Raw genomic sequence first — 9,887 nt, forward strand, 5'->3', positions numbered from 1 at the left:
CTGCGACCAGGTCATCCGACGTCTCAGTTACATCCTCAACCTGCTGTCCAAAGCCTTGTTTACAAGTGGGGAGCTGTCAGCTGTGCGGCTATCTGCTGCGACAGCCGCGCTCTCATATTGATCAAGCTCAATTCCACTCCTAGATAGACTATGGTCTGAGATGGGAGGGATCTCCCAGTTTATGGAGAATAGTGTGCCTCTAGAGAGAGAGTGGCGCCACCGGAAGCTCAAAACGCTTGCCGATCACGTGGTCCATGTAGCCTCCAAAAGTTCCAGGAAGTGCTTGGCGGCCAATACAAAATAATAGGAAAACTACGATAATCGGTAAATAATGATCAATGAAGGCTTTGCTCTGCAATATTTTTATAGTTGTGTTCATTGATATGAATCATCAAAGTTTTACTAAACCTGTTTGACATCAACAGCAATGTAAATCATAATATTTTCTGTTTTTTTTAACTTTATCTTTCAGACTGAGGCATACCAACAGGTGAAGACAATGATTTATCAAGTGACTACACAATAAATCTAGGCTCACAGCATAATGATAACTGTTCTTACAGGAAATCTATATCCAATAAATAAAATTTAGATCCCCAATTCATTTCAAATAAATGGGTTATCTATTCTTACTTATTAGTATCTACTTGTGTGAATTGCTTTTAAGTCTTAAGACTTATTTTGACTGAGGCAGACTGACTCACAATATAATGTGTTCTTACAGAAAATCCATGGCAAATAAAAAAAATTTTGATTTCAATTCATGGAAAATACATGGCTTTCTATCACTATTTGTTAACTATCCCAAGACTTACTCCCTACATATACATAATAAATCAGACAAACACCCTTTGTTTTCCAAATGCATTTAATACCTAAAAGAATTCCTTTACAATAAAACTCGACTAGATCAGCATGTCTAGCCATTTCTTTTCTCTGCTATCCTTGAATACAGTCTTCACCATGGTATGCTGTGCTGCATGGGGATGCTCCAATTGCTCAGAGAACGGCGTGCGTATGTATGGCTTCCCCAAAGACAGGGACAGAAGGAAAATATGGATGGCCAAAGTCAGCAGGATACATCTGACCACCATCAGGGACTGTGAAAACAAAAAATATGTGAAGTAATCATATTAAAACAATGCATTACACATTTTCAAAGACCATATCATTGGGAAGTTTATTTTTAAATTAAACACATCACAGGGAGATTTATATGGTTGAGGTTGCAGAATATAGAAAAAAAGACAGGAAACAACACTTAAAAGTGGCCAAAGCAGGAAGGTGAAGAAGAACAGTATCCCAGTTAACGTCAGGCAACCCCAGAACTGATAATACAACATAATTAATATATAATAGTATAATATATAGTGAATATATATGACTGAACTTTTCACCCTGCAATATCAAATGACAGCCCTAATATTGTATAATTGTATGGGCTGTACTATTCGACAAAACAGCTCACTTTCTAGTTATTATTTAAAATGAACGGTGTAATTATTGGCCTGGCCTATAGTGTTAAATGTGTGAAATGCGGTGGTCACACATTATGACCCACATACAGAATCATCTTCATATCTTTGTCCATAATTCCACAGCCTTATAAATATATTAAAATTAAATAAAAATGTAACTACAATCGCTCTCCCTACACATTAACCTCGCTATCAACAGTGTTGGATCAATTTATATTGACGAACAGAATTTACATTCATCAGCCTGTGGCATCTGCTGCTATCAGTGTGCTAGCATAAACTTTCATCGGTTTGTAATCGCTAAATATATTAATCTAGACGGTGACAATCCGCCAACATATTTAATTACTCATGTCAAGTTGATTTAGATGCACAACTGATATGGAAATATGACTATTAAAACATCTTCCCTTGAAGAAGTGTAGCTCCGACAATCTGCTCCATTGAAATACATTGACCGTCGCTTAGCTTTTGCTAACTTCCGGGAACTTTTGAGGGGCTCCATACGCCGCCATTGCTGTGAAAAAACTGAACCATTGCAGTGAACGGAGATGACGCCACTCTCTCTCTAGAGGCACTCTAATGGAGAAGCCCAAGCTCGACAGATGCGTCACCAGTTTCCATGTCTGCACTACTGCTTCATCTCTGGATCGGGCCAGCAGAAGTAGGTCGTCCAGATAAAAAAGGACGCGGAGTATCAGTCGAATAGATGCCTCAGCTACATAATAGCATGACTCCATTACAATGCAGCACCTTCTTACCAACCAAACCAAACACGACTCAGAAACAGAGGAAAATGGTGCTTATCCAACAGTTTGTGTTCTGTCTTCTTGGCGTTGTAACACCATTTTAAATTGAGATTTAATCAACAAAAAGAAAACATGCTGCTCTAAACAAGGAAACATTCCTGCTTTGTTTTTAAGCCAGGTTGCATGGGAGGTGACTTCTTCTTTGTTTTTTCTTCACAATTGTTCAGCGGATTACAACTGCATCAAACTCCACCCTTTCTAGTCGTGCCAGTTAGATTGGTACCCCAACAGAAGGGTCCCAACAATGTAGGACTGGTCGGGTGGGATATTAGAGACGAGGCTGAAGTTATGGAGGTAAAAATGTGCCAAAATGAACAAACTTGTAGATTTGATGTGAAAACTTGTAGAATACAATGTTGAGGTTGTAAAGCAAAATGAACACTTGAAAAAAATTTAATTACAAGTAAACTAAGGAAGATAATTTGTCAGATGGACTATTTTTTCTCTGTAACTTCAAATTCAGTTCACGTGTGTGTGAGTTTTCTTTACAGCAGAAAATTTTGACATACAAGTTCAGATTTTTGATGCGCAACTTCTCACATTGTATCCTACAAGTTTTCACATCAAATCTACAAGTTTGTTCATTTTGGCACATTTTTACCTTCCAATGAAGTTAGCTTCCGATTCGCTAGTTAAGAGAAATTTTAATTTTATCACACTGAGTCAGGTCAAACCTGTCTTAGATTATTCTACAGAGTCTACAGAATCTGAAAAACACAGGTGAATCTGATTTAAGAAACCTTTATTGGATCGTTTTTGCACAAGCCCACGCCTCTCCATGTCATTCCTTATTGCCATCTCTATGGCCTCCATTTCACTAGAAAAAGAAATCATATTTTTTGACAGAGATTTTGGGCTATTTTTTAAAGGGCATTTAAATGTTTCACTAACCTCTCATCCAGTGGCCCATGATCAACCTCTGCCACTGCGTCTTTTGTTGTCATGTTCCTTATTTCTTCCAAGGCCTTTACTGTCACCTTTGTTACAGGTATCACATCCCGATTATGCATCCATATTATTGTCAATGTTATTATGCTCATACCTCTACATTTCAAAAGGCACCTATTGACTTACCTCTGGCAACATCACAACAAGGATGTATTTAAGCTTGTCATAGGACAGCATGGTGGAGACTTCATCTGAGATTATTTCACAGTTATGAAGGAAGCCTGTCAGGTACTAAAATATCCTGTCCAGCTGTTGGTGATCAAACAATATTGGAACCCACTTTTGTGTAAATTCACGTGGGGCTGCTTCTCACCAGACATGACGGCCTGAAAAATAAATGTACTCAAACTTAACCGTACTGTTTCTTTGCTGGAGGTGGCATGGGCATAGTGATCACATAATGATTAAGCGTTATGTGATGAATAAAAAGAAAAAGGCGCACCTGCAGTGTATCTTCTGCACCCTTTTGTTCCACAACAACTTGACAAGCGCTTCATTTTTTTCTGAACGTTCAGCAGCAGCCTCTGCTGCCTTGTCCTACAACAAAAAATCAGTAAAATTATTTGTATCGAGCAATATATGAGAATATTGATATTATTATTATGCAAACACACTTGCTGATATATTTTCCATCTGCAACAACGTAAATTTAAGATTTTTAGACTGGAAATTAAGTGTTGATGCTTACACTGACCATGACTATGTGCCCAACATGGGACGTTAGACGCAACGTTTTGGGGATATTTTTCTCAGTGATTGTGTCTCCACTCCCGGGGTGCTGGCATTCTTGTAGGCCATCATAGAAATGCCATTTTTGGTCTGTACCCAGTTTGTGGAACGCCACAAAGTGATTCAAAGTACTCAGGTGATACGTCACAGCAGCTGGCTCATACCTATAAGTGACAAAATATATTTTGGGAAATGAGCAGTTTTTTTTTTTTTTTGTTTGTTTGTTGTTTGTATCATAATAAATCATGCCGATGCAGATTCTCAGTCATCCAGGTCATTCTCATTCAGAAGGTTGAAGCAAAGCATCTGGACTTGTAGAGTTTTCTTGAAAAGAAATGCCTTCCCTTAAAAGAGGTGGTGGACTTAGACATAATCTTTCCTCCACATGTAACACAGTGCTGTCTTCTACTCTTTAGAATGAAGCTGCTTGGAGGAGCAGAGAAACTGTACAAGTCAAGATGCCTCGCTTTAACCTTTTGAATTATGATAAATCACAATTTTATTGAAAATAAGATTATCATGCAATAATTTAATGAGTATTAAACATATTTTAGTAAACTTACTTTCCACAAAGTACTGTCACCAGATTTGGCAAGGCTGTAGGATATTGCTTTTGCTTTAGGCTCCCTGTGTGCAACACCAAGACCAATAACATATAAGGATATTTCCATATGTAAAATATCACAGAGATTAAAGTCAACTAAGCATATAATTTGCCTTGCAAGCTTTGAAAATATCAATAAGAAATGACAAAAATGCATACTCACGTTTTACATGGTAGTACTCTTAAAGACTCACTGGCCCACTTATCAAGGACAGTCTGCAGGCTACCAAAATCCTCACACCTAGAAAATTAATGAAAGGAAAATATAACTAATTTTGTAATATAAAAAATAATATTAAAAATGTAATATTTGCAAAATAAATACATAATAAACAGATGACAACACTAACTGATAAATACAATACATGCAAAAAAATAATAAAAAAAAGTAAACTTACACCACATCAATGGAGGTGTATGTCCTTTTTGCCACTGGACAAGCTTCACTGAGACATTTTTGTTGAATTTGTCGAGAGACAACTATGTCTTCTTCGGTGCCAAAAGCATCCCATGATTGTCCTTGAAATCTCCCAAGGGTCTTCAGCCACAGCAATTTTCCCTGAGACCACTCCTTTTTTTGAAAATGCTCATGAACACTAAGAAGGGTAGCTATCCATGGGTCAAGACTTGCTTTGCTTTTTAAATCATTGTTGACTCCTGGTCTTCTCTTTATTACCACATGCAGCAAGTAAAGAAGGTTGTCAACTGTACAAGTATTTGTCATGGCTATTGCTCCCTGTTCTGTCATGCCATTTCCTCCCCAATGTGGACAGCTTCCTGCTTTTTCTTGTGGCGCTGGACTTGAGGTGGTTGTGTTTTTGTCAGTGGTATCAGCCACTGTCACAGGTTTTTTCGTTTGCCTAGCAGCTCTTTTGTTAGCTGCTGGCTGTTTGACTGCTAATGCTGGCACAGGGGAGCTGAAGTACTTGGATGTCCTCTTTCTCCGTCACTTCCTCCATGTCTCCTCTTGTGAAACAGCAGTTGTTTCTGGTCCCTCACTTTTTGACTGTTCAGCTGGTGTACTCTGGAGACCTGCCTGATGAGTCACTGCCATACCCCTCAATCTTCCAACAACAAATTCATGTAGGACTTGAATGAAATTGCCTGCTCTTCGGTGTAACTTTGATGACAGGATGACACATTTTGTCGTGCGGAACCAATTTTCTACAACAGCATTACTGTCTCGAGTTTTACCGAAATCAGACTGCATAAGCCCACTCTAAAGAGGAACTGTACCAGCAAAGTGTAAAATTAGGTCAATAAGTGACTCACAATAATGCTGGTTTGTCTGCCCCTCTCCCTCTTTATCATCTTCTTTATGTGATTCCTCCTGAGCTTGCCTGGCAACTCCTTCAATCAGTGGAAAAAAGGGTGAGGATTTTGTGAGGGCTTTTTGAGTAATGTCAAATTCAACAGGGGTTTCAGCACCATCGGGATTTAGAATATTTATTTGGTCGGTCTTTTTTGTCTGGATGGCTTCTTGCAAAACAGACAAATGTTCCATATACCTCTTTGTCTGGGTTCTTGAACTGAACACAATGACCACAGACCTTGTAATTGACAAGATCTCTTGAAGTTCTGTTGAATTCAGGAGGAGTGCAAAACAGTACAGAAAAAGCTGTTTGGTGTTCTTTTTGCACTGGACCTTTGACACCTTCATGCTCACAAGTTTCAGCATGTGAGCAGCACAAAGAATTTCCTGCTAACAGCTGTTCTTCGTCTGCACTGGCAAGCTGTTTTGTGTGGACTAGCATGGGTTTGAATTGTCCAAGTGTCTCTGTCAGTTTGGTGCGTTCTGGTTGCCGACAGTGCCGTTTGTGCTTTTCATTACAACTATGACTGACTTTTCCTTGCACTGTAACATTGATGGTTATTTCATCTTGTGTCCCATTTGGATCTTCTTTTATTGACATTAAATATGTGGTGCAGCCTGCAAATTTGCACAAAGCTTTCCCTCGCCAATAATCTGTTTGATTCTTTTGACTGTCAGTGCATTTGACTTTATTATTTTTAAAAGAAAGGACACAAAATTTGTTAATAGCAGCAATTTTGGAGCTAATCAGCTCAGTCCAGCCTTTCCTTAGTACTCTATATCCTTTCTTTTGGTTTGGATTGATTTGAAACCATTCCTCCCTTGTCAGACTAATAGAAAAATTTGGGGGACAAGATGGGATTTCAGTTCCAAAGGACAGCTTCCTCTTTATTTGAATATTTTGGGCAGGTTCTGTGGGTTTGGTGACTGAATTGCAGGAAGGACAATGCCATGGAGAAATGGCAGCTATATCTTCCACACTTTGGTAGCCAATACAGGCTGGATGAAACCAGTCTTTACAATGACTGCACTGAGCATAAGGCTCAGTGGGATTGTTTGGCTGTTTGCAGATACAAAATAAGGTATCATCTGGATAATTTTCATTTGGGTCAGTCATTTACTCCTCTCTGGTCTTCTCCACTTCATCTACATTATCCCTGTGAATTATTTCATCCTCATCATGTCCCTCTTCTCTTTCTGTGCTCTGAGGGCTGCGTACATCTCTTGTCTCCAGATTGTTTTCCTTTGTTGTCCTGATTAGATCATCTTCATTGCTCATCTCTAACATTTTTCCATCTTTCTTACTCATCTTCTGCCTCAGCAAAGTTCTTGTTCTCACACATTTTCTGTCACTGTGCCATAAAGTGTACAGCCACTTCTTTTTTTTGACAGTTTTGTCATTAAATACAACATTTGCCAATGTTTCCCAGATGGGAAAGATTCCCAAGATTCGGAAACACTGACAGTTCAGACACTATCTTGTCCTCTCCACCTGACTGCATCCATAAGTCTGGACAGCCACGTCTTTGGCCTTTTTTCTGCTTTTCCATAGTTAAAGCTGAGAAAATAAAACATGTCTTATTTAATACTTCAAATTAATTTACATTTTTCTTTAACCTGGAAAAACAGGGGATAGGTCAGATGGCGTTATAATTCTATGTTGCCACTCCATTCTCAGCATCACATGAGCTATGAATATACCATCACTATGAATAGGCTAATTTTTTGTAAGAAATATATGGTAGCCTATGGGAAATAATTTAGGGTCTCCTTTGTGACTTTCAGGTGGTGTTTGGGACACTAAATTAGCTATCACTATTAATTGATTAAAAAAATGCTAAAACTTAAAACAATTAAAAGAAATATATATATATATATATATACACACACGTGTTTGTGTGTGCATCAGTGCTGAACACCGCTGAGCACAGTAGCTACAGAGGAAAACTGTAATGTGCGGCCATGTAGAGAAAAGGCATGCTGTTGTACACGAGACAAAAAAAAATAAATAATAAAAATAAGGCTAAACAATTTAGACCTGTCTTCTAACCTTAAATAACTTCTGTTTATTATCTATTGCGATATAGAAAACACCATTAAACAAAATTATCTTGGCCTTCAAAATGGGGCGGGGCACCACATTATAATATATTAGTAACTATAATTATAACTTATCATAACATAAACCATACTGAACTAAAGCTACCAAGTAAATGTTTTAAATACATTTAAAAAAAAATTAATTTCCATCAGTTGGTATTAATTACTCTCTCACATGTTATTCATATTATTCATTCAGTATTTTCTAACAACATCAAAGCTTACCTGCTTTGATCCCTGTCTTGCTCTTCTGAATTGATTGGCGCATGCGCGAATTTAAATACGTAGCGGGAAACGCAGACCCCACCCCCCACCCCTTCCAAAGAAAAACACAAACACAAACTGACATTTAGTATGCCATTTTGGGTGTTGGTTATAGTAATGTCCTGATTAGCACCACGGACAGTTCCAGGTTTATATACAATTGCATCTGCCTTTATTGCATTTTCACAAATCAGAAAAAGGTTTCACAAATCACAAACTATGTTTTTCAGATTCAGTACACGCTGTAGAATAATCTAAGACAGGTTTGACGGCACTGAGTATCAATAAAACGGAGGGTTAACAGAGAAATACAGTCACTCGCTTTCTGACTTAAGGGTCCCTTAAAATTTCTCTTAACTAGCGAATCGGAAGCTAACTTCCTACCTAGCCTACTTACAAGTGTTTCCCACAGCAGCAACGTAGGACGTTAAATCACTTAAACGTTTGCATAAGTTACACATGTTTGCATAGGACACTTTATAGGACACTCAGTTAACACTGAAGAAGTAATAATGTAAAAAAAAAAAATATATAAAAAAAAAAAAAAAAAAACTATCTGAGCCTCTGCTGTTTCCCAGTACTTTTTTAACCCCTCAAAAATCCATGAATATCAAATATTACAGAATTTTATTGCCACAATTTAACAAACATGTTTTTAACATACATAGTTTTGTCACATTTCTACTAAAGTAAGGTTGAAAAAATAAAACAATAAAAATACCCTTGCTCATTTGCCATCATCTTGAGCTTAGTGAATTCACGGAAAAAATGCCGTGGGAAGGCTCCACACCAGCAGACTTCACTACAGGGGACACAAAGTGTGTCCCAATTCAGAGTTTGCACACTTCTAAGTGTTGATTCTTCAGCTACATATGTCATCGGGGTGTGCCAAGCACTGTCCCAATTCAAGAAAATTCAAAAAAGACCTTGAATCCACCTTCAAATCCATACCTTTTAGGTTTCATTACCTTTTTAGGTTTCATCAAGTTTTGTAAAAAAAAACATAAAATAAAAAAGAGTACTTTTTTAAAAACTACACTTTTTTAAAACAGTACAAAACCAAGTACATTAAAAATGTGTTTTTAAAATGGTGAATTAAAATTCTTCAATATTTGATATTTGTGGATTTTTACGGGGTTAATGAAGTGTCTACTGGCCATAAAACAATAGAGCCTCAGAACATTTATTTATATATATATATTTTTTAACATTGTTACCTGATCGTTGAAGTGCCCTATGATATGCTAATTTCAGAAGTTTAACTGATTCAGCGTCTTATGTTGTTGCTATGTAAATTCTTGTTGGCTAGGTAGGCTGTCCCATTTCATGAACGTTGAGCGGACTTCAAAACGTGTAGACTACGGAGGACACACCGTAGCCTACGCAGGATTGGGACACACCAGAAGTTCAGGTTTGTAGGGTGGATTTGGAGGCGCCTTCCAAATGGGACAGTGCTTGGCGCACCACTATGACGAATGTAGCCGACAAATCTGCTATTCGAAGTGCTTGGACCCCAAGCGGCAGCCTCTGCAAGTAAAATGTGAAGCCTATGCGAAGTACACAAAATTGCAATTCATCCCTCAACCGCTAGGGGCTGGTTCCAAAACAGGGTCAATCCCCATAGATTCCCATGTTAAAAAGAC

The sequence above is a fragment of the Melanotaenia boesemani genome, chromosome 10 (assembly GCF_017639745.1).
Source record: "Melanotaenia boesemani isolate fMelBoe1 chromosome 10, fMelBoe1.pri, whole genome shotgun sequence".
NCBI lineage: Eukaryota > Metazoa > Chordata > Actinopteri > Atheriniformes > Melanotaeniidae > Melanotaenia > Melanotaenia boesemani.